The following is a 26,041-nucleotide window of genomic DNA, read 5'->3' as shown; positions in this document are numbered from 1 at the left end:
GTTGTGTTCATTCATTCATGCATGCATTCATTCACACATTCATCTACTTGCAGACTTTTATTAGATTCCTGCTGAGCGCTGAAGCTGCTCAGGTGCACAAAGCTTCCTGATTTGCGTGTCAGGTTGCTGCCCTGGGGATGGCTCACCTGCTGTGGTGGAACCGATGTTTTTCTGTTCTCTGAGGAGCAAATTACAATCGTTCAGGCACAGGGGGTAGGTATGACTTTCAGACTGCTGCCTGTGGAGGGGATGAGCTTACAGGGGTAGGAGGTCTGGCAGGATTGGTGTGTCTCACTTTCCTGCCCTTCCCCCACATTCCTCTGGGCTCTGAGGGTAGGTACACTCCTGTCTTTCGAAGCATGTCCTTTTTACTTGGGCAATCTGCCCTTTTGCTTCTGCAGTTTTCCACTCCAGTCCACAGATTGGAAGGAACTTGCAAGATGATATATTTTCCCTTCCTTCCATCCCTTCTCTTTCCTTTCCTTCTAGTATTTACTGGCCATCTACCAAGAGCCTGGCACTGTACCAGGTACCTTCCTTAAGGCTGTTGAGAAGAAATGGTGCTTTCCCTGACAAGAAGTATTCTGTTGTCATTCCTCTCTCTCTGGCCACAGGGAACTACATAGAGGGGGCTTTTCTCCCTCTCTCTTTTTCTCTGCCTCAGTTCATTTCTCTGAAGTCCCAAAAGCTAGCCCTTGGCTCCCTTCTTGTGGACAGTCCATTACAGCCTCCCTTCCTTTCCCCATTTTCTGTGACATCTAGGGGCCAGATGAGGCCAAGGTACCCTGGGTCCTGTTCTCTCTGCCTGTGTCCATCTGTGAGCACTGTGGCCACATTAGGGCCTCTGGGATCAAGCTCTTGGGAGCCAGGACATTTTCTCACAAACCCTGAGGAGACCTAAACTACTACAGCTTTCTGGATGCCAAAGGTTCCTTCCCATGTGGCTCTTGCCTCAATAACCTATTCGCATTTGTGTGTGTGTGTGTGTGTGTGTGTGTGTGTTTTGGGGTTGGGTGGTTTTTTTTGGGATTTGTTTCTGCCTCAGGCACATTTTCTCTGTAATTTTTGGAACCCAAATATAAGGGAAATCTCATTTGCTCTGTTCTGACTCATTTACAATTAAATACACTTGTTCCCATCTGTGTCTGTATACATCTGCATACATTTGCTATAGCATCGCCCTTAATTTTGGAAAATGATGCGGCTAGTGTTATTTTTACCCTGATTCCCAAACTGGCTGAGAAGACCAGTGGGTGTTCACCCACCCAGTGACAACCCCCACCCAGGCCTGTCCCTGAGGGAGGTAGTGACATTTCTTCCATGGGCAGGGCATGCAGACCCCTGGTGGGTACTGCTTTTTGTGCTTGCCTGTCTTAGGGCTCCAGCTACAAGGACTGAGGGTGTTCCTGTCCATTTCAGTGCCAAGGCCTCATTGACCACAGACACTGGCCTTGACTCCCTAGGCCACTGCTGGCAGCTGCTTCACCATGCACTGAACTTGGATGTGGGAGTGGAAGGCTTTCTGACTTTCAAGGAAGATAACATTAAGGAAGTACTGCCAGGTCATCTTAGCCCATCCCTCCCAGCCTGGGAGAAGTGAGGAGCTGTCTTCACTGTTCAGAGGGATGTGGTGGCATGTGTGGGTGCTGCCTCACCTACATACCTAAAAATACCACACTGTGGTTTTCTACTGCTTTTTTCCCCCAAAAAACCTAAGTTACTTCATAAAGATATTCACATTTAATGAGATGGTGGTGCCTGTCAGCACACTTCGAGCCTTTTTGATATTTTCTCATTAAATACTTTTATTTATACTCATATGCTAAAATAGAACATGGCTGGGTGCCTGGGTGGCATAGTCCGTTAAACATCTAACTTTGGCTCGGGTCATGATCTCATGATTGGTGAGGTTCGAGCCCCACGTAGGATGAGCTAGGGTCCTGATTTGGACTCCACACTCTGTCTCCATCTCTGTCTCTCTTCTCTTTCTGCCCCTCGTGGGATTCTCTCTTTGGCCCTCTCTCTCTGCCCCTCACTCACGCTATCTCTCTCTCTCTCTCAGGAAAATAATAAATAAAATAAAATAAAATAGAAGGTGGCCAAGAAAAATTATAGGATGCAGAAAATAAGATGTCAATTGCTGTTAATCAAAAGAAAAATGACTCTTGATTTTGACTCAGGTCATGATCTCAAAGTGCATGAGTTCGAGTCCTACGATGGGCTCTGTGCTGACAGTGCAGAGCCTGCTCGGGATTCTCTCTCTCCCTCTCTCTCTGCCCCTCCCACCCTCACGTTCTCTCTCTCTCAAAATAAATAAAACTTTTATTAAAAATATCAAAACGATACTTGAAACAATACTTACTATCTCCTTATCTCTAACCTATGATGGAAATTCTGTGATGGGCAGTGCTGCTGCTGTTGTTGATTAATAATTGAGATCTACTCAGGGAAAGGCCAAGCTTTCATATTTTTTCTACATCACTTCCAAGACCCTAGACTCCTTTCTTCATGTTGAACCAACTGCACTCTTAAGAGGTGTCATGAGATGATGTAGCATCATCCAGGGTGTCTTCCTCTTGCCTAACGCAGCTTTAGGCTGAGAAACACCGATCCATGGGCACCAGTTATAACCGAGGGTCCTCTTTGTGTCTGGCTTTACCTTGGTCCTATAACTCCACGGAGATGGAGACGCTGTCATCTCTGTCCTCAGAGAGCTGAATGGTTGGCCAATATTTCTAGTCTGAGGCTAGGGATCAGTTAGCTTCACTCCTCCGGTAGGTTCCTGAGTATCTACTTTTTGAAAGCCTTTACCCAGCCAAGACCTCGACTGGGTGAGGTCTTATCGCCTGCACAGTCTGAGTTGCTGCTGCTACACACACACGCACACCCACATGTACACATATACACACACGCACATCTTCCTTCATCATTTTTGACAGTTGTGGGCAGAGTCAGCTGCTCCTTAGACAATCAAGCCTATTATAGGTATCCCCCTTTGCCTAGGTTCTAGTCCTATAATGCCTCTTAAAATGTCTTCTCTTTTGCCTGGTTAACTTCTTACCATTCCTCGGGTCTTGACTTAGATACTCCTTTCTCCAAGAAGCCAGGTTGGTCTTGGAGGCCCCACACTGACCCACACAGCAGTGTATTGTAATTGCTTGGTGATGTGTCTGGTTCCACTAGCCTGTATACTTTCTGGAGTCAAGTGCTGTGTCTGTCTTATACCCCTTGTGCCTGGACAGGGCCTGGTATTTGGTAGCTGTTTAATAAATATGTATTAAATGAACGGATGAATGAATGCATTCCTGAACTAAGTCACTTTATAGAAACCAAGCTCCTTAAAGTTATTTCCATCCAATTCATCCTGTGGGAGAAACCAGTTTCTTTAAAGAGAAACTAATATGCAGAGATAAACATCTAGAGAGATCTACCTCATAATGAAACTAAGATGGCAATAGTTGAAAACGATCTGGGGTAGTAGAATAACAGGGGAATTTATTTATTTTTATTAAAAAATTTTTTTTAATGTTTGTTTCTTTTAGAGAGAGAGAGAGACAGAGCACGAGCAGGGGAGGGGCAGACAGAGAGGGAGATACAGAATCTGAAGCAGGCTCCAGGCTCTGAGCTGTCAGCACAGAGCCCGATGCAGGTCTCAAACTCATGAACTTGACCCAAGTGAGATCATGACTTGACCCAAAGTGGGACACAACCGACTGAGCCACCCAGGCACCCTGAATAACAGGTGAATTTAATTTTCTTCTTTTTACTGGCATGTGATTCTATAATGAGATATATAACAAAAGAAGTTTTGAAAAGAATATACTATGTAAACTGAGGAGTTAATTTTTTTAAAAAAATTTTAATGTTTGTTTGAGAGAGAGAGAGAGAGAGAGAGCTGGGGAGGGGCAGAGAGAGAGGGAGACACAGAATCTGAAGCAGGCTCCAGGCTCTGAGCTGTCAGCACAGAGTCCAATGTGGGGCTTGAACTCATGAACTGTGAGATCATGACCTGAGCCAAAGTCAGCTGCTTGATCAACTGAGCCACCCAGGTGCCCCAATTTTTTTTTAAGAGAGAGAGAGTACGGGAGAGGGGCAGAAAGAAAGGGAGAGAGAGAATCTTAAACAGGCTTCATGTCCAGTGCTAAGCCTGATGTGGGCTTGATCTCATGAAGGTGAGATCATGACCTGAGCCAAAATCAAGAGTTGGATACTCAGCCGACTGGCACCCAGGCACCCTGAGGAGTTAATGTTTAATGGGTATGAGGTTTCAGTTTGGGAAGATGAAAAGGTTCTGAAGATGAATGACAATGATGGTTGCACAACAATGTGAATGTACGTAATGCCACTGATCTGTATATTTAAAAATAGCTAAAATGATAAACTTGGAAAATTTCATGTTATGTATATTTTACCACATGCACACAAAAGTTGCCCATCAGAGGAGTCTCATGTTGGGCAGGAATGGCCCGGCTCTGGCACCCCTGCTGTGGGTCAGAGGCTGAGAGTGGCCCAGAACAAGCAAGGCCTTGGTGTGGATGCTGTGATGAGTCTCAAGGTGGCCCAACTCTGTCCACCGCAACAGTTCTTTCAAAGGGAGATCTGAGCAGTGCGTCTCCATGGTCACCACGGCTGTGTGATGCCTCTGGACTCACACCTGGTCCAACACGCAGGTCTGGCACTTTCTGGCTCTGTGATCATCATCAAATTATTCTACTTCCCGGTGTATGCCTTAGTTTCTCTATTAAACAGAGGTGATGATGTTCATTCCTACCTTATAGTGTGTTACATAAATGAGCTAATATATATAAAGTGCTTAGAACATTACCTGTCCTAAAGTATGCTGTTTGTAAGAATTTGCTAGTATAACCACAAAGCATTTACTGTGATAAAGGCTCGGTGATAATAAGCCTGTTTGATTACTTCCAAAGAGCCTCCCGACAACCATGAGAGTCAGGTAATCTTTCCATTTAGAGGTGAGGAAATTGACACTTGGTGAGGCCACACAAACAATTAGAATGGAGCCCTGAGGAGGTCACAGGTGGCCTAACTCCAGTTCAGATCACATGCTAGGCAGTGCTGCATCCTGATCAGCCCTTTGCCCGTGGTGCTGGCTCTGGCTCCATTCTGAGAGAAGGGCTCCCTCCTGGTACTTGTCTTCAAGGATAGCATCTTCATCGTCATCATTATCAAAAATTGCCATCATCTTCAGCTTCATCAGCATCAGCATCTGCATCATCCAAAAGGGCTTTATTAAAAGCACCTAATTACACATTCTGCTGTTCTGTATTTTAGACAACAATAATTACACACACGTTCTAGGAGCTTAGCAACTAAATCTTGGATGAGCACGTTAAGAGCTCCCAAATAGCAGAATAAAGGCACTGCTAATAGAGCAACTCACTCCTTGGGCAGGCTGCTGGACCTCTGTGAGTCTCACTGATAGGATAAAAATTACTTCCCTTCCCCATAGACCATAGTGAGATAAAGTTTGAGGACATGCTTGGAGGGGTGGGAAGCACTGTGCAAACTTTAGCTGTCACTTTTCTGGGCCTCTTTGTTTAATCCTGCAAGAGTTGATAGTGAGCATTCTCCTGTACTCCTATCCATGGCAGTCCATGAATGACGAGAGGCAGGGTCTTTTGGGATATACCCACCCCCTTTTGCTCTGCATTATCACAATTTAATGTGGTATTATTCTCCTGGTTTGGTCCATAGGGAAGAGGGTGCCTCTCTGCTGGAGGTCTAGATTTGTGACAACCCCTCCTACCATGGCTTCCTTATCCATGTTTCTCTGAACCACATTTTCCTACGTAGTCAGTCAACAAACATTCGTGAAGTGCCTACTGTGTGCTGATTACTGTCTTGTGTACTAGAGAGAAGGAGGTAAATGAATGCCTGCCTTTAGGAGTTCACAAACGTGGGCACGTGGGGCAAATAGAGGTAAATGTCTCATTGCAATACAGTAACAGTGCCTTGACAAAGGTGTGTACCAGGCTTGAATATCTAGGAGGATTTCAGCATTTGGAAGAAAAGAGAAAATGAGTGTGGAAGTGAGGAGGTTGGTGGCCAGGAAGGGAGGAAAGTCGTTCCAGGTTGTAGGCATTAGGGGCTATCATTAGCAAGGTAGGTCTGAAGACCTCCACCCACCTCCATCCCTCCAAAGCTTAGGGAACATTGCAGGGATGGAGTAGGATGAAGATAGGCCAGGACTGTTCATTCATTCAGCACCACCATGTGCCAGACATTGTTCTAGATACTGGGGATGAAACAGTGAACAAGAACCAAGCAGCAGACAAGAGCCAAGCTGTCAGGCCACATCCTAGAGGGAGAAGACCAACAATCAGCAAGTAGATAAACAACTAATTTTAGATGGTGACATATGCTATGAAGAAAATACAGTGGGATGATGAGATAGAGAGTGACTCTCCAGCTATCTTAGAGTGGGTTGTCAGGGAGGCCAAATTGAGAAAGTACCATTTAATTTGAGACTCGAATGATAAGAAGGTACCACCACAGGGATATCTGGGGAAAGGGCCCTCTAGGCAGGGGGACAGCTGGTGGAAGGGGGTGTTCCCAAGGGCCCTGTAGGCTGGGCTAAATTGTTTAGATTTTATCCTGTAACAATGGGAAGCCATCTGAGGCAGGAAGGATGCACCTAGGCAACATTTTGGAAATCTCACCCTGGTGTCCTGGGCCTTAGTCTCAAGGAGACACAGGACACCTTCTCCCCACCCCTGAATCTAAAGACCCCTTGGAGGGCAGACCAATCAGAAGACATTGCCCACTACCAGGCTAAAATGGCTTTGGTCTAGAGAGCTAGATGTTTGGCTGGAAGTTCAAGATGAAAGCAAAATGCTGAGTGCAAATGATACTAGTCTGGGTGTGTGTGTGGCGGGGAGAGGGTTGTCCATAACCTCACCTTAAGCAAATTAATGAAAGGAATAAACCATTGATATCTGAAGGGCCCTTGCTCTGTCCACCACATTATGGCCCATGAGGCTAGAGGAAACTGGGTTCCCTGGTGTGCCCAGTTATGGAGACCCAGATAAGTTGTTGCTCAGCACAACCAGCAGATGTCTTTTGAATTAATTAATCCTGCTGGTCCTGTGCTGGGCTGTGGACAGTGGGAAGAGGCAGTAATAGAGTGGCCAAATAGGGTGGCCAAACTCATTTGCTAAACTAGCCCTCCCTCAGCTCAGAAAGCCTGAAGAGGGATTTCCATGAAAGCCTAACACCTATTTTCAGTAAGATCTCTTCTAGATAAAGTATGGCAGGTTGTGAGGGCACAGCCAGTTTTCTCTGTGTGTCCAGAGAAGTTCCTAATACTTCAATCGGCCTGGTCTTTCTCCTGCGTAAAGTCCTTCAGCAGTTTCCTGCTGCCCTCAGAATGAAGTTCAAAAGATTCTAATCCTGCTTTACCTCTCCATTCTCTTTAATCTTGCTGTGCCTTGCTACTATACAGCCCAGCCATATTGAACACTTGGCTTTTTTCCAGAATCCGGTGTGTTTTCTGTTGCCTCCATGTCTTTGCATAGGCCGTTCTATCATCCTGGAATGCCTTCTCTTCCCCCCTGTAACTCACCTCACCTGGCTAACTTCTACTTATCCTTCAGGACTCAGCTTAGATGTCAGACAGTGTTTCCCAGTCCACCTAGCTGGGGCTGGCCCACAGTACTCTCTCCCTACTCTTTCCCCAGCTTTATTGAGGTATAATTGACAATCTTCCTCTCCTTTTCTACCTAAAATTTCTACTTAAAATACATAGCTGCAGCTCATGCTTCAGGGCTCCTGAGCCCTCCCGGACTATACCAGGCTCCCCTCCTATCCAGTCACATCATTTGTCTTCCATAGGTCATATCACAATGGGTAATGATAGGTCTGTGTGTTTAATTGATGTATCTCCTCCACTAATCTGTAAACACCATGGGGATACGTGCCTTGTCTGTTTAGTTCACCATTGTATCTTAAGACCTGGGCACATAAGTATTTACTAAATGAATGAATGAATGAATTCTTCTGGGTTCCCATGTCACATGGAGATTATTCCCAGCACAGCACTTAGCTCATTATAAGAGACTATGTACTCCTGTGTCTCTCCAATGGTCTTGTAAGCTCCTTGAGGGGAGGAATAATGCTTTTGTCACCATGATTTCCAGTGCTTGGCACATTGCCTGGCAATTAGGCACCCAAAAAATATTCTGAATAGATGAATAGATGAATGAATGATGATAGGCATTCACTTATGTTCTCTTACACTCCATTCTTAATACAACAAAGTGACTATTTACTTATTTATTTACTATTTATTTAAAAAAAATTTTTTGTTTAACGTTTTTATTTATTTTTGAGAGAGAGAGAGAGAGACAGAGCATGAACGGGGGAGGGTCAGAGAGAGAGGGAGACACAGAATCTGAAACAGGCTCCAGGCTCTGAGCAGTCAGCACAGAGCCCGACGCGGGGGTCGAACCCACATACCGTGAGATCGTGACCTGAGCCGAAGTCGGACGCTTAACCGACTGAGCCACCCAGGTGGCCCTATTTACTATTTATTTTTAATGATATAGGCTCCACTCCCAATGTGGGGCTTGAACTCATGATCCTAGATCAAGAGTTGTAGTCTCTATTGGCTGAGCCAGCCAGGCACCTCAAAGTGACCTTTTAAAAATGCAAATCAGGGGCACCTGGGTGGCTCACTTGGTTGAGCTTCTGACTCTTGGGCTCAGGTCATGATTTCACATTTTGTGGGATCAAGCTCCCCACTGGTGCGGAGTCTGCGTGGGATTCTCTCTCTCCCTCTGTATCTTCCCCTTCTCTCTCTCTCTCTTGCTCTCGCTCTCTCTCGCACTCTCTCTCACTCAAAATAAATAAATAAACTTAAAAAAATAATTAAAAATACAAATCAGATCATTTTCACTCCAATTCTTAATCCCCTGGGAGCCTCCTGCTGCTTTTAAAGGATAATCCAAACTCCTTATTGTCACCTACAGAGCCTTCCACTGATTTGGCTCCTGCCTACTTTTGTGGCCTTATCTAGTGCTACTCTTTTCCTCATTTACTACCCCTCAGTACAATGGCCTTCTTTTTCTTCCTTGAATATGCCATGCTTATTCCCATCCTGGGGCTTTTGCACATGCAGTTTCCTCCTCTGGGACATTTGGCTCCATCACCATGCTCTTCTGGTCATTCAAGTCTCAGCTCAAACACCATCTTTTTAGTGAGGCCTTTCCTGACCTATCTAAATGAGCATGCTTCTTCCACATCACTCTTAATATTTACTGTATTTGAAATCATATTGTCCATTTAATTGTTACCTTACTGTCTTTCTCCTTTTCTAGAATGTAAATTTCATGAGGGCTGCTCACTACTGTATCTCCAGGGTCTAGTACAATGTGTGTCATATAATAGGTGCTCTGAAATATTTGTTGATTGAACAAATGAATGGACAAATGAATATGATAATTGTCTTCAGTGATAGAGGGGCAGGTTTCTGCCAGGCTCCTAGGCAGATGGAAGAGTGATTTATTGTGATTAAAGAAATAAAGAAGCCAGACCGGTAAGAACCAGTCCAGATTGTAGGTTTGCCATGCTCCACTGGGAGCTCCTGTAGTCCGGGAATCCCAGGGCCTACTCAGCCCAGTAGAGTCCAGTCAACCCAGAATCAGATTCATTCTGGGTAAACAAAAAGCAAAGGCTGACTTGGCTTCCATTTTAAGTTCTCTTGTATGCAGAATGCTTGTATGCAGACCTACAGGAGCATGTAAAGATTCCTGGCAGATGTATCTCTCTGCTTTGTTCCAGTGGATTTTATTTTCCTCAAAGTTTCTTAGAATCTAGAAAAATTGTTGTCAGGCAACAGAAGCAATGAATGGAGACACATGACTCATTCACCAATACATCTGAGATCTAAAGTGTAATAGTTTAATTCCATTTATGCTACAGTGCAACAATTCTTATTTTGATCACACTTTTCATACTCCTATGAAAATCTAAAAATGCCAGACAAAAAAAGAATTTTTAGAATAGTGAATACAAAGAACCAGGTTTTCATAATAAAGCCCACTGATACTCTTCAAGAGAAGAATAAAGCCCATCCCCACTCCTCCATTCCCTCCCCTTTTTAAAAGACTTATTTTTAGATAAAATTTTGCTTCGTTGTCACAGTCTTTAACTTTTTTCCTTTCAAGTTCCCTTTTCCATTGTCATCAACAAAAATATGAGCACGAAAGGGGAGGGAAGTGTTTGTTTTTGTGTACACATCTTTGATCATATCAGAGAGGAGAGAATCATGAACACCCGCTGCTGACTGATTTTAAGAACTAAATCTTGATTTTGCTTTCTGCAGGGAAGATGAATAGTATGAATAAAGAGAACCTTACACATGTGTTATAAGTGTCAAGGGCCTTAGTTTGATGTTTTTATTTTATTTATTAAAATTTTTTTTCATGTTTACTTTTTAGAGAGAGAGAGAGAGAGAGACAGAGCATGCGTGGGAGGGGTAGAGAGAGAGTGAGACACAGAATCCAAAGCAGGCTTCAAGCCGTCAGCACAGAGCCCGAACTCGTGGGGCTCAAACTCATGAACCGTTAGATCATGGCCTGAGCTGAAGTTGGACACTTAACCAACTGAGCCACCCAGGCGCCCTGATTTTTTTATTTAAAACCTAACCCAGTGGAGGCACCTGGATGGCTCAGATGGTTGAGAGTGTGACTTTGGCTCAGGTCACGATCTCCTAGTTTGTGGGTTCAAGCCTCACATCAGCCTCTCTCCTGTCGGCACAGAGCCCGCTTCTGATCCTCTGCCCCCTCTGTCTGTCCCTTCTCCACCTGTCTTCATATGCATGCGTGCGGTGCTCTCTCTCTCTCTCTCTCAAAAATAAGAACATTAAAAAAAAATAAACCTAAGAGAGACAAGTGAGCCCTTGGCCTCCCCCCACCCCCAAGACCCCAGCCAGCCCCATTTGTCAAATTGGAGCTATGCAAAAAGACAAAATGCATACAGCTTAAGAATCTGGAATTTAAATTATTTCCATCATGATGTAGTCTTGACATGAAAACTGTTTGAATTTGGGTTTTCAACAAAAAGTTTTTACAAGGCATTGATATTCAGAGGCTAAGTGGGGGTCGTTAAGAGTCTGATTCTGGATTCTGGGGGATTTGGGTCCTAGCACTGCCACATATTCCCAGTGTGACCTGAATCTATGTTTTCTCATCCATAGAATGAGGAAAACAGTAGTAACTGTTTCAGGATTGTTGAGAGGCTTGGGTGACACATGAAGTTCTTAGTACAAAGCTTGGCATATACCAAAGACTTGTTAGCTATGAGCTATTATTATTTTCAGTTATGGAGTCTTAAAATAATTTTTTTACGTTTTATTTATTTAAGTAATCTCTATGCTCCATGTGGGGCTTGAACTGACGACCCTGAGATCAAGAGTTGCATGCTCTACTAACCGAGCCAGTCAGGTGCCCCTAAAGTAATTATTATTGTATGAGCAAATGAATTAATGAGTGAGTTGTAAGTATACTTGACTTGACTTTGTTTTCTGTCTGGGCTTAGAATAGTTATCAGTGTTTTCTCAACTCTGGCTGCATATTAGAATCAATTTGGGAGATTTAAAAATTGCTTAGTCCCTACCTAGGAAGAGTTGAATCCCTGCTTCTGGTGGTGGTGCCTGGGTATGATATATTTTCTTTAATAACGCTTTTTTTTAGTTTATTTTAATTTTTAAAAGAAAGTTTTATTTATTTATTTTGAGACAGAGAATGCAAGCAGGGTAGGGGCAGAGAGAGGAGAGAGAGAATCTCAAGCAGGCTCCACGGTGTCAGCATAAAGCCTGATGCGGGGCTTGAACTCATGAACTGTGACACCATGACCTAAGCCAAAGACAGACACTTAACCGACTGAGCCACCCAGGTACCCTATTTGAGAGAGAGAGAGAAAGAAAGAGAGAGAGAGAGATTGTGTGAACACTAGTGGGGCAAGGGCAGAGAGAACGAGAGAGAATCCCAAGCAGGCTTCACGCCGTCACCCAGAGCCTGACGTAGGGCTCAATCTCAGGAACTGTGAGCTCACGAGCTGAAATCAAGAGTCAGATGCTCAACTGACTGAGCCACCCAGGCACCCCCTAGGTATCATATTTTAAAAAGATTTCCAGGGGCGTCTGGGTGGCTCAGTGGGTTAAGCGGCCGACTTCAGCTCAGGTCATGATCTCGGGGTCCATGGGTTCAAGCCTCGCGTCGGGCTCTGTGCTGACAGCTCAGAGACTGGAGCCTGTTTCAGATTCTGTGTCTCCCTCTCTCTGACCCTCCCCCGTTCATGCTCTGTCTCTCTCTGTCTCAAAAATAAATAAACATTAAAAAAAAAATTAAAAAAAAAAAAAAGATTTCCAGTGGCGCCTGGGTGGCTCAGTTGGTTAAGTGTCCAACCCTTAGTTTCAACTCAGGTCATGATCCCAGGGCCATGGGATTGAGTCCTGTGTCAGGCTCCGCGCGGAGCTTAGGATTCTCTCCCTCTGCCCCTCTCCCCAACTTGGTGCTTGTGCTCTCTTAAAAAAACAAACAAAAACTCTCCAGGTGATTCTGATGTGCAGCCTGAGTTGTGAATTACTGAGCTATACAGAATGAGGACAAACCTTCCAGGGTGGCAGGGCTTTACTGCTTTCCCCCCACCTGTCTGGAGAGAAATAGGCAATCAGGGCCATCAGGCATTCATTTGTCTTTGACCCTCACGTGGTCCTACACAGTGGTTTTACCTTTAGTTTTTATTGACTCTTGTCCAAATCTGACCCTCTTTGTTAGCTTTCTTCAGGTTAAGCTAAGAGTCACTTTGATCTCTTCTATGGGACTTAATATTGGTGGTGGTCGTGTGTGTGTGTGTGTGTGTGTGTGTGTGTGTTCATTATTTCATGGCCACAACAAGGTAAAGATTTTCCAACTTTTCATTCCAAGGCTGCCAAGCCAGTTCTCATCTTCATCAGTTTTGGAACTTCACTCATTTGGTTTTACCTTCCTTAAGGGTTGTGAAGTGCCTCCCATGAGATAATATCCTGGAAAAGTGCTTTGCAAACTGTGAAGATATTTAACCAGTCCAATGTAGATAAATAATAACAAAACTGTCATAATGTAGAGTCTCCAAAATGATCTCTGATAGTTCATCTTTATTGACATGTTGACATTATTTTGTGTAACTTTTTAGAACATTCCATAAAGCCTTGCTGATTCTTTTCATTGTTTTTCTATTACATTCTTAGTGTAGTTTAACCCTCATGATTATGTGCTCTATGTTCAGCAACCTGAAGTAAGTTGAAACCTTAATGCAAGGTTAACTAAATGCAAGCCTCAACCCAAATGTCATCAATTGACATTAGTGAACAATTTCTTGGCTTCACTGCCACTTGGTTTTCCTCCCATATCTATGGCCACTCATTCTTTCTGCCAATATATTTTATAAAGTTTTATTTATTTAAATAATCTCTGTATCCAACAAGGGGCTCAAACTCATGACCATGAGATCAAGAGTTACATGCTTTATTGACTGAGCCAGCCAGGCGACCCTGCAAATATTTTTAAAGTGCATTTTATGTTCCAGGTACTATGCAGAAGCAGAGAAGTGGAAAAAGTCAGAAAGATTCCTGTCCTCATGAAACTTAGAATCTAATGGAGGATACAGAAAATAAACCAGTAGACAAACAAGGCAATTCTAGAGAGGGATGAGTGCTATAGAGAGTAGAAATAAGGTAATGTGGTAGAGAGTGGCTGGGGTGTGGGGGTGTGGTCAGGGAAGGCCTCTCTGACCAGGCGATGTCAAAATTGGTCCTTAAGAATGAGAAGCAGAGGCAGGGATGGATAGGCAAAGCGTAGCAGATTTTCAGGACAGTGAAAATACTTTGTACAGTATTATAATGACAGATGCATGTTACTACACGTTTGTCCAAACCTGTAGAATATACACCAAGAGTCAAATGTAATGTAAACTGTGGCTTTGGGTGAATATGATGGGTCAATATAGGCTCATCAGTTTTAACAAATGTACTACTCTGGTGGGGAACACTGATAATGGGGGAGGCTATGAATGTGTGGATACAAGGTCTATATTGGGGCGCCTGGGTGGCGCAGTCGGTTAAGCGTCCGACTTCAGCCAGGTCACGATCTCGCGGTCCGTGAGTTCGAGCCCCGCGTCAGGCTCTGGGCTGATGGCTCGGAGCCTGGAGCCTGTTTCCGATTCTGTGTCTCCCTCTCTCTCTGCCCCTCCCCCGTTCATGCTCTGTCTCTCTCTCTGTCCCAAAAATAAATAAAAAACGTTGAAAAAAAAAAATTAAAAAAAAAAAAACAAGGTCTATATGGGAAATCACTACCTCTCTCAATTTTGTCATGAACCTAAAACTGTTCCAAAAAGAATAAAATACTTTAAAAATGGCTGAAAAGATTGGGGAAAAAACAGTGTAAGTGATCTAAAAAATCCAGCATACAGACAGACACTAAATAAAATATTTAATTAAAAAATAAAAGAAAAAGAAGGAGGCAAGATGAAGAGTTAGGGCAAAGAGATTTCCAAGTAGAGGGCGCAGGAAATTGACAAGATCATGATGTAGGAAAGGAAAAGGAGGGCTCTGGGGCTGCAGAAGGGAACTCGGTCTCCCGTTCTAGCTCTTCTTTCTCTTAAAAGTTGATCTTGGGCCTCCATCTTTTCTTTCTGCACGTTCTCCAGGTGCAGATGAGTCCCATACCTCTATCTCCACTCGGCCTTTCCTGAGTTCAAGATTTGGATATACTGCCGTCTACAGGATATCTCTTCTTAGATGTCTGGTAGGTACTAAAACTAAGCATGACAGAAAACAGCTCTTTGTCTGCATTGTTTTCCACGCTATCTGTACCTCCTTTACCTCCAGAGCTCTCCATCTGGGTCAGTGGCACCATAATTTCTTCAGCTGATCAAGTCAGAAAGCTCCATATCCAATCTATTGGCAAGACTAAGGATCTTCTGTCCTTTTGCATAGGTCCCAAATCTATCCACTTTTTTCCATGCACCACCCTTATATACTATTCTATATACAGAAAACCTAAAAGTGCTCTTAACTCCTCTCCCAGCATGTAATCACAAAACTTTGCTGTGTATTGTTACACACTTGTAACCATTCATTCAACTGAGTACCTCTTATCTGCCAGGCACAGTTCTAGGTGCTGGAACCACAACAATGAACAGAAAAATTTACCTGCTTTAACAACACTTATATTCTAATGGAGAAGACAGATAGTAAGTAAATAAGTGCTCATATAATGTATTAGGTGGTGACTAGTGCTATGAAGTACAGTAGGATAAAGAAATAAAATGGAAGGACACATGGCTGGTTCAGTGGTGGGGTGTCCAAATCTCAATTTCAGTTCAGGTCATGATCCCAGGGTCACGGAACTGAGCCCCTCATCTGGCTCCACACTGATCAAGGAGCCTGCTTAAGATTCTCTCTTTTTCTCCCTTTGCCCCTCTCCCCCACTCATGTGCTCTCTCTCTCTCTCTCAAAAAAAAAAAAATAAATTAAAATTTAAAAATATCTTTAAAAAATACGAAATATAATGGAGAGGGTAGGGGAGGGAAGTGGGTGCTAGTGGTATTTTATGAAGGGCAGTTAGTGAATGCCGCTTGAACAAGGAGACCTTTGAGATCTGAATGAAGCCATGGGGTGAAATAAAATGCTATGGGGGGAAGACCATTCCAAGCATAAGGAACTGGAAATGCAAAGGCCATGAGGCAGGAAAGTGCCTGATGTGTTATGGAAAAGTACAGGGCAGTAGGGAAAGATGTAGGGGAAAAGCCAAAGATGGGTCTGAGGTTGCTAGGCAAGATCTTGTAGATTTTATTCTGAGTGAGATAGGACAAACTGGAGGGTTCTGAACAGATGATATGTTTTAAATGGCTTAGCAGCTATGAGAAAAGAGCATTAAAATGGATATGTATATGTTGTTCAAACATAAATAGGGTATTATGTGCACTGCTTTACAATCTGCTTTCTTCCAAAGTAAAATTTTTAAAAACAAAATATGATCATATTATCTCTTTGTGTAAAATCCTTTGTAGTGTCCCCTTCCCCTCGTAGTAAAGTGTGAAGCCTTAAAAAGCCCTCTCCAGTCTGGCCTCTGCTTACCTCACCAGCTCCTAAATCAGAGAACTTCTTTTCCTGTAATGGGACTCAGGGCCTTCAAAGTTCCTTGTCCCTTGGTCTAGAATCAAACTCTTTCCTTCCCTCCCTATCCATTTTGTCATTGTCTTTTTTTAAGGTCCCACTTATTCATTCTTTCATTCATTCAACAAATATTTATTGAGGGATCTGCTATGTACCAGGCACTATTCTAGGCATCAAAGACATAGCACTGAATAAAATAGACAACCATTCTCACTCTCATGAGGCTTAAATTCTGGTGGAAAACAGGAGAAAACAATAAGTTAAAAAATAAATATATAAATATAAATATAAGTATGACTTTATATGTCAGATGGTGATATACTCTAAGGAGAAATAAAAAGCAAGGAAAGAGGGATGGGGATGTTGGAGGAAATGGTTGCAATTTTAAATAGGGTGGCCAAGAGTCCCTCAAAAAGTGTCAGCTGAGCCTAGACCTGGGGGAGGTGAGAGAGTGGGAGTCAGGCAGTTATTTGAAGGAGAGCATTCCAGGCAGAAAGCAAAGGCCCTAAGGGGAGAGCCTGCCTGATGGGTTCCAGGAATAGTAAAGAGGCCAGTGTGTCAGAGAAATGTGTAGGAGCAGGTAAGGTCTGCAGGCCCTTATAAGGACCTTGCCTTTTCCTCTGGGTGGGATAGGAGCCATTGGAGGATTCTGGGCAGAGTAGGAGTGACATGTATGGACTTATATTTTAACAGAATCACTCCAGCTGCTGAAATAAGAGTAGACTGTGGGAGGCAAGGGCAAAAGTAAGGAGACCAGTTAGGAGGCTTCTGTGAAATTCAAGTAAGTGATAATGATGGCTTGATTCAGGATGTTAACAGTGGAAATGGTATAAAATACACACACACACACACACACACACACACACACACACACACACACACACTACATTTTGAAGGTAGAGGCACAGGATTGGTTGAGTAATCAGATATAAAATGTGTGAGGAAAAGATCATGGTCAAGGATGAATCCAAGGTTTTTGGCCTAAACAACTAGAAGAACGGAGTTGCCATTTAATGAAAGGAAGAAAACTGTGGGATCAGCAGGTTTGGACAGTTGTCAGGAAATCAGTTTTAGACATATAGACATATAAAGTGAAATGTCTAGATGCCTACTAGGTATCCAAATGGAGGTATCAAGTAGGGAAATGAATATGGGAGTTAGAATTCAAGGGAAAGGTTCAGGTTGCAACATAAACCTGGAATTGTCAGCATATTTAATGCCAAAAGATTGGATGAGGTCGCCAATGGGTTTATGGCAGACAAAGGGGTCTGAGGATGGATCCTGGGACACTGTAACATCAGTTCTTAAACTTTTGGATCTCAAGAATCTTCTACACTCTTAAAACTTTTTGAGGATCTCAAAGAGCTTTTGTTTATGTGAGTTTTGTCTGTCAATGTTTACTGTATTATTACATTATCATCAAAACATCTTTTAAAGCAAAATGACAATGTTGTCCAAAACAAAAGGAAATTTAGGGAGAAGTGTCATTATTATTTGCATTTTTGCAAATCTCTTTAACTGTCCGGTTTAATAAAAGGTAACTGGATTCTCCATCTGCTTCTGCGTTCTGTGTGATGCCATATGATACATCATGTCGTCTGGAACACTATAGTGTACACCATGAGAGACTGGGAGTGAAAAAGGCAAATGATATTCTAATATTATTATGAAAATAGTTTTCACCTTACTACCCGCCCCCCCCCCCCCCCCAAAAAAAAAAAGGGACTCAGGAGTCCTTGGAGTGCACTTTGAGAACTGCTGCTCTAACATTTAAAGGTTGGGAGGATTTAGAAGGAATCTCCAAAGGAGAATAAGAAGTTGCAGCTAGGGATGCTGAAGAAACTCAGAAGAACCTAGTGTCCTGGAGGCCCAATGAAGATCGTGTGTCAAGAAGGAGAGTGATCAAGCACTGATGATGGTAAAAGTCATCTGTGCACGAGACTGACCACTGGATTTGGCATCATGGAGGTTATCAGAGACCTTGATGAAAGCAATTTTGGTAGAGAGGCGAGTGCTAAAGTATGACCGGCGTGAGTCATAACATAAAGGTCACTTCCTCAGGTCGCTGAACCCAGCCTAGGTTAATTTCCCCCTCATATCTACTTCTATCTCTCTTCTATCTTCACACTTGACTTTCTTTTTATAGTTTTACCTGTTTTAATAGCTGTCTCTTCCATTATATTTTAAGTTGTGTGAGAAGAGCATCAGGGTAGTTTTATTCTCTATCGTGTCATGGTTCCCCCACCACCTGGCACAAAGGAAGTGCCTGGGACATGGTGAAAGCTCAAGTCTTCCTGGTAAGCTTTTCAAGGTTTCTCAGAGGTAGAAAGCTGACTCCCCTAGTTTACAGGGCATACTGCAAGTCCCTTAGCATATCCTTTTTGTCACCTGACCCTTCTCTTCTCAAAACAACCCTTGCGCTTTCATCTTTAAGGCCTTTGCACTGCTATAACAAAATACCACAGACTGAGAAATTTATTTCTCATAGTTCTGGGGACTGGAAAGTCCAAGATCAAGGTATCAGCATGGTAACATTCTGGTGAGAGTTCTCTTCCTCTCTTTGTGGTTCATAGAGCCTTCTTGCTGTGTCCTCACATGGCAGAAGGGGCAAGGGATGTCTCTGGGGCCTCTTTTATAAGGGCACTAATCCCATTCCAGAGGGCTCCACCCTTATGACCTAGTCATCTCCCCAAAGTCCCTCTCCTAATACCATGAGTTTTGGCACTAGGTTTTCAAAATATGAACTTTTGGGGACATAAATATTAAACCTATAGTAGGGCCTTATGCTTAGAATGGCTTCATGAATACTCTGCTGTCTTGAAATTGTTAATAATTTTTGAACAAGGGGCCTCACAAGTTAAGTAGCTGCTCCTGAGTGAAGTGATGGATATACAAAGGTATGGAGTATAATCCCTTAACTGTCTCTTGTTGGTTCAAACAGATATTTATTGATTAATTACTATGTTCTGAGGTAGCCAAGTGTGGTAGTGGGGGGAAGCCATGGCATTCCAGGCAAGGGAGACTACAGGAGCAAAGACTCTGAAGACAGAAAGAGAATGGGGTGTATTGGGGCAAGAATGGCTTGTTAAGGTCTCTCTCTTTGAAGTTTGTTCTCTCCCTTCATGGTCCTCTATTGTGCCTTGTCCACATCTCTTACCTAGCAGAAACCCAGAGTGCTTTGAATTACCGTGGGCACATTCACCTGTAGATGTTAACTTCGCACTGTCTAGGGGATGAGCATTGAGCTGGGGTGTTGGAGGAAATACAGGTTTTGTTTTCCAGGAGTTTGTATTCCCTGGGGGAGAAGGAGATGTGAGTAGTAAAGGGTAAACATGTTGTGGGCAGTCTCCCTAGTACCCTACTCAGTGCTCAGCACCAAGATTGCAGTGGGTACTGGGTCTTGCATTATTTTGGATTTCTAGGCCAATACTGAAATCAACCTTGTTCATCACCTCAGGATGAAGGAGTTGAAACTTTTAGGTTTTTTTTTTTTTTTAAATCAGGCTGACAGTGAATATGTAATTGTTTTGTTTGTTTTTTGTTTTGTTTGTTTTTAAGTTATTTTAGAGCATTCACCAGGAAGATAAGGAAGGGTGGGGATAAACATTCCCTAAATGGCTTGAGGGGTAGGGATAAAAGCCAGGTCCATCAAGTGTGTGTCTGTGTGGGCAGGGGGCAATCACAAGAGGGGTTCCTGCTGTGACATGTTCCTTGTCCTTCAACCGGAGGTATCTTGGCTTCCGGATCTGTCAAGTGAGGGGATGAGTTAGGTGATTTCAAGGAGGCCTTCCACCTCACATTGTAAGGTCCCTGGATTCTAGTTCCACTCCGCCTCAAGCTGTGAGGCCAGTTTCCTTCCGTAAAATCAGTGTGTGGGCCTAGACTACTTTTCTGGAAGACTGTTACTCGGGAGCACCTGTGGCACTCCTCAGAGGAGCGTCCACAGGACTGCGTCGCCGCGCCCAGTCCCTGAGCCACCGGCTGGGGGGTGGGGCCAGCGCAGGCAGCGCCGGGAGACTCACCTGTGCGCGGAGCGGTGACTCACCTGCCCTCCCCCGCTCGCGGGCTGTTCCAGGAGTCACCGCTCCTCCTACTTCTCGGAGCGGGGATGGGTGTCACTCCCGGCCCGAAAGCCCACTGGGGCCTTGGGATGAAGTAACTCAGGGGTGAAGGGCGGAGAGCAAGAGGTCCTCCTGGGGGTCCCGCCTCGGCGTCGCCAACGTCTCTCCGTCGGGACCTCACCCCCAAGGCGAGGGCCTGGAAAGCGGGGCGACGGCGGGAGGCGCCGGGAAGAGCGCGCCGGAGGGAGGTGCCGGGAAGGGCGGGCGGGGCCGGGGCCGCGGGCGGGGGGCGGGGGCGCCGCGCTGCCCATTTCCTCTTCGGAGCCGGACTGGAGGGAGACAAAGCGGCGACCGTCGGCTTCGGGCCTCGGGAATTCTTCCTGCGCTCGCCCCACTCGCCGCAGGTAACTCTTCAGGCGGACGCGGGCTCCGCACCCGGGCTGAGGGGCTCCTCTTGTGGGCGGGCCGGCCACGGTCTTCTCCGCGACGCCGCCCTGAATCGGGCTTCTGAAAGGCTGCGGTGCGGCGCCCGACCGGTTTCTCTTGCGGGGCCCTCGGCCTGCGCCCTGGAGGGGCGAGCGGGCGGGGCCGCCTCTTCCTGGCGTTGGGGAAGTTGAGGGGCCGCAGTGGCTGGAGCGGAGCGAGCTGCAGCCCCCGCGCGGACGCGCCATTTCCTCTCGGGAAAGTTTCTCCCGGTTTCTAAACTTTGTCGCGGCCGACTCGGCGCGCGCGCCCGACCCCCTCGGCCGCCTTCCTTGTGGAGCGGAGGCTGCGCGCTGTTTCCGGTACGGGAGTGGCGGAGAGTTGAGCTTTCCTGTGAAGTGATTGTGGTTTGTGGTTTCCGTGGTCGCACCCTCCTCCCCCGCCTCCGAAACTTGGCTGGCGGGTGGACGTGAGGATTGCGGAGCCCCAGCTCCCGCACGCGCGGCCGGGGCGAATGTGAGGGTGCAGTGCTGTCTTCCTCGGACCGGGTCTGGCTGGGAAGGTGCGCCACACCCGAGTGGACTTTTGGCGTGTACCAAGTTAACCTTTGTTGTGCAATTACTCAGTCTATTCGTGCTGGTTAATAGGACGTACTTCCCTCTGGTTAGTTCTGGTATTCACGGGTGGCGTTGGAGTCTTTCTTGTGGACTTTTAAAGGAGTGTGCGTGTGTGAAGCACTTGTTGGAACAAATGTGGACCGAATGCCTGACCCTGGCTTGAAGGCAGGAATGGCTTCCCAACAATGCAGGCGGCAGTTGGCTCAAACCAGGATTGGCAGACACCCTCATGTCCTCCTGCCTCTCTAACATTTTTTTGGTGTTTGTTTTGTACAGAATCTACAGTTTAGAAGATTATGTTAAGATATGGTAAGTCTCCAAATAAATTTAGGGCATATCGTATATATGTTGAAGGAAACGGTTACATCATTGTATTGTTGCCACAGGACAAGCATTTCCATGAGACGATATTTTTTTTTTTTTTTGGCACTGACTTTTTAAAGGACACTACAGGTATATGTTACTTTAAGAAAATGTAAGTTAAATTACTGTTATTAATTAAATAAATTAAAATAATTTATACAAATTTAATTGTTATTTTGTTTCATAAGATGTTAAAAGTGGAGAAATTACCGATAGCCTCTCGCCAGTTATTTATCCTTCTTAACTTTTAAAAAATAACTGTTTTATCCACTTTTCTTTCAGACCCACAGATGATTTAAGATGTCGTCTGTGCCCCCCCAAGAGTTGACAGTGTAATGTAGGGAAGGTATATAGCCTAGATGTCTTGCAGGGCAGACCCTAACAGTACTTGTGGATGGGTCAAATTTTATACACTACTAACGATAAAAGAAACTTGAGGACGCATGGAGAGGGGGCTAATAAGTTTTGTTTGGAGAAGTCCAGAAAGGCTTCTGGAAGAGAATGGCATTTGAACTGGATGAAACATAAGTAGGGTTTTGTCAGTGGAGGAAACATAAAAGAGAAGAGGAGTTTGTGGAATTGTGACATAACTCTTCTGGTTTTCCTTAAATTTTTGGCTCTTTTCAGTTGGGGTTTTTTTTTTTTTTTTTTTTTTTTTTTTTTTTTTTTTTTTTCAGTCTACTCATGCCCGACATTATTCTATCCAACATGTCTCAGTTTTTCACACCATTGACGTGGCATCACCTTCATTCCCATCATCAACATTTCATTCCAGACAGTGATTGAGAGATCAGGGGTGCCTTTTCCACGGTGAGAATCTCTTCTCACAGTCTCCCTGTCTTCAAACTTAGATACTAAAGTCCAAGCTTCTCTTCTTGTCGTGGATGTCTCACCTGACCTACATGGTCACCTGTACACCAGAGAGCTGAGTGTCCTAGGGGCTTCTCAGCCTCAGCATGCCCAGAATGAGACACTTTTCTGGAAACCTAAACCACATGTGGAGATCAGCAGTAACTGGTAGGGTCCTGGAATTTTTTTTGAGAAAGTAATAGCCTGAGACATGATGGACAGACTGGTTGTTGCAGGTGGTGGTGTGTAGTGCTAGTGAAGATCTGGACAAGGGAACACTGTCCTCTGCTTGTGTTGAAGGTCCTGAGATAGGAATGAACTTCATGTGGTTTGAGACCTAAGAGAAGACCTGTATATCTTGAAAACTTTTGGGGTGGGGAGAAGGCCTCACATGAGATTGCAGAATGCCAGGTCACATGTTTGAATTTTATGCTAAGAGCTGTAAGCAGCTATTGTGGGGAGTTTCATGATCTGGTTTTTTTGTTTTTTTGGTTTTTTTTTAAAGTTTATTTATTTACTTAAAAAATTTTTTTAATGTTTATTTTTGAGGGAGAGGCAGAGTACGAGTAGGGAGGGGCTGAGCGAGAGGGAGACACAGGATCCAAAGCAAGCTCTAGGCTCTGTCCGTGATGTCAGCATGGAGCCCTGTCAGCATGGAGCCTGACGCGGGGCTTAAACTCATGAACTGTGAGATCATGATCTGAGCCAAAGTAGGACGCCCAACCGACTGAGCCACCCAAGCGCCCGAGGTTCACTTATTTATTTTTGAGAGAGAGAGGGAAGTGTGAGTGGGGGAGGGGCAGAGAGCAGGAAGGAGAGAGAATCCCAAGCAGGCTCCACACTGTCAGTGCGGAGCCCAGCACAGGCCGAAGCCATGAATGGCGAGATTGTGATGCGAGCGGAAGTCCAAGGCTCAACCCACTGAGCCACCCAGGCGCCTTTCATGACCTGATTTTTTAAAGGAAGAGCACTCCTGCTTGTGCTTCGAAGCCTTGTGTACAAATGAAAATAGGGAGTTAAGCAAGGAAGATGGTGGGAATGCAGTGGTGGGGATAAAGGGAGCTGTATTTTGGGGAAATGAGACAGGACTTAAATATGGATTGGATGTAGGGGTGTAGGCTTATCTGTAACTATTTCCTCAATGATACCCCTGCTCCCATTGTATTTTGTCCCTTTCACGATGAGCTTTTAGTCATATCTCATGACTCAAGTTAGCCCTTTCCTTTCTGGTAGCAAACCTTCTCACCAGGAGGTGTCCTGCATTGTATTGTACCTTATTACTGATGTCCCTGCTTGCTTTTTCCTCCAGGAAGTGGGCTTCTGAGCCCCTTGATAACCTTAGCATTTGACTTGGTACCTTGCCTGGAGGGCAAATTAGATACTTGTTGAATGAATGAGGAAAAAGTGGCTTCTCAGCTTGGAGTCTAGCTTGTGGGTGGAACTGTGATGGATGAGGCAGTAGTCTGATTATGGCAAACTGAAAACCATCTCCATTCCATTCTTCTTCCTTTTCTACCCGTATCTAATCAGAGATGAAATCTTCTCCATCCAGTGTTCATCTTACATTAATTACTTTTTTCTGTTTTCTCTACTTCCACCGTAGTTTAGATTATCTTATCTTTGAACTATCAAAACTACTTGTTCTCGGGATAAATTGTTCTATTATTGTTTGCTTTGGTGCCTTTTTCATATTTTTTCCTTTGCCTGGAGCACTGTTCTCTTTTTCATCCATCTGACAAACTCATTTACTCTTTAAAACCCACCTTAGATGTCACTGCCTCTGGTTTTCTCTTAGAACTCAGTGCTTCTTGGGTCGTTTGTACATATTCTGTGGTTGCATCTTTTATACTGTTTGGTAAATATTTTTATGTATGCCTTCCTCCCAGCTGGGGGTTTCTTAGAAGTGAGGTCTAGGCTTTTATTTTTGACAAAACTTAAAGTATGATATACATGTAGAAGAGCGCTCAAATCATAAGAGTACCTGCTTATTGAAGTAGTTGAGCGAAGACCATCACATCCACTATCCAGACCAAGAAACAGTAAATTACCAGCCAGTACTCTGGAAATCCCTTCTTATCAGTTTGAAGTCACTACCTGTCTGTGCTCATTTCAGTTTTTAATCTGATATTTGGGAACATTATAGTTGCCATAGTTAGTTGAGTGTCATAGTGTTAATTAGTGTTTGCCATAGTTAGTTGAGTGTCTTCCTGTCTTCCCCTCCAGCTTTTCAGTCTTTATACCTAAGCAGAACTCACATTCATTTGAGAAACTTATTACTATCGCCTTGCTGAACTGGTCAGACTCTGGTTGGCATTCAAGGGCTTCTGAATTCTGGCCCTAACTTAACTTGTTCAAGTTTATTTTCTACTGTAAATTCAAATTAATTTTCTACTTACAGTAGACGTATGTGTTCTCTGCACCTGCCAGCCATTCATACTAGAGTGCCTCATCCTTCTCTGACACAAATGCCATCCATTTATGAAGGCTTATTAACATGTTTTACCATTGAGACATTTTTCATCATTGCTGAAATGATCTTTAATTGATGAGAAATCTAAAATTTGCCCCTGATTATGACATTCTCACTATCCTGTTTTTTGGTATTTTTTTTTTTTGTGTTTTTTGGTGGTTAAATATATGTAACAAAATGTACCGTTTAATTATTTTTATGTATACTGGTGGCATTGAGTATATTCACGTTTTTGTGAACTTACCACTGCGATCCATATCTGGAATTTTTTTCATTTTCCCAAACTGAGACTTCATATTCGTTAAACAGTAACTCCCCATTTTGCCTCTCTTCAGTCCCCTGACAACCACCATTGTACTTTTCTTCTCTTAAATTTGATTACTGTAGGCACCTTACGTAGGTGGAATACTACAGTCTTTGTTCTTTTGTGACTGGTTTATTTTACTTAGCATAATACCTTCAGGGTTCACCTGTGTTGTAGCATGTGTCAGAATTTCCTTTCTTTTTTAGGCAGAATGATACTCCATTATCTCTTCATCTGTTGATGGATACTTCGGTTGCTAGCACTTTTTGGCTGTTAATAACACATCTTCACCAACACTTGTTATTTTCTTTCTTTTTAAAAATTTTATTATTAATGAGAGAGAGACAGAGTGAGTGCATGTGCACGCGAGCTGGGGAGCAACAGAGAGCAGAGGAGGGAGAGAGAACTCCAAGCAGGCTCTGCCCTGTCAGCGGGGAGCCTGTCGCAGGGCTTCATCTCAAGAACTATGAGATAATGACATGAGCCAAAATCAAGAGTCAGTGCTTCAAAACCACAGTGAGATACCACCTTACACCTGTCAGGCTGGCTAACATTAACAACTCAGGCAACAACAGACGTTGGTGAGGATGCGGAGACAGAGGATGTCTTTTGCATTGCTGGTGGGAATGCAAGCTGAAGAAGCCACTCTGGAGGAGGTTCCTCAAAACATTAAAAATAGAACTACCCTACGACCCAGCTAATTGCACTACTAGGTATTTATTGAAGCGATACAGGTGTTCTGTTTTGAAGGGATACATGCACCCCAATTTTATAGCA

The 26,041-nt window shown here is 44.1% G+C and overlaps 1 protein-coding gene and 1 long non-coding RNA gene across 3 annotated transcripts in view; one reads left to right on the top strand and one right to left on the bottom strand.

Annotated features, from left to right (window-relative positions):
* Nucleotides 1–4,863: 4,863 nt before the first annotated feature.
* Nucleotides 4,864–20,434, bottom strand: LOC144617070 (uncharacterized). Its single transcript, XR_013557087.2, has 2 exons — nucleotides 20,200–20,434; nucleotides 4,864–5,227 (listed from the first exon to the last, which is right to left on the bottom strand). It is a non-coding gene; the product is annotated as an uncharacterized LOC144617070 (long non-coding RNA).
* A 124-nt stretch (nucleotides 20,435–20,558) lies between these two features.
* Nucleotides 20,559–26,041, top strand: part of CTNNA1 (catenin alpha 1) — a 177,086-nt gene continuing 171,603 nt past the window's right edge. Inside the window, exon 1 of one of the 2 annotated variants that reach the window (XM_078450571.2) lies at nucleotides 20,559–20,642. The gene's annotated coding sequence lies outside the window, so the exon portion shown is untranslated. Of the gene's footprint in view, nucleotides 20,643–20,888; nucleotides 21,024–26,041 lie in introns of those variants that run through there. The other variant, XM_078450572.2, reaches the window with a different exon arrangement.

The sequence above is a fragment of the Panthera onca genome, chromosome A1 (assembly GCF_046562875.1).
Source record: "Panthera onca isolate mPanOnc1 chromosome A1, mPanOnc1 haplotype 2, whole genome shotgun sequence".
NCBI lineage: Eukaryota > Metazoa > Chordata > Mammalia > Carnivora > Felidae > Panthera > Panthera onca.
The sequence above is the reverse complement of the archived record's forward strand: the minus strand, read 5'-3'. Positions and strand labels throughout refer to the sequence as shown.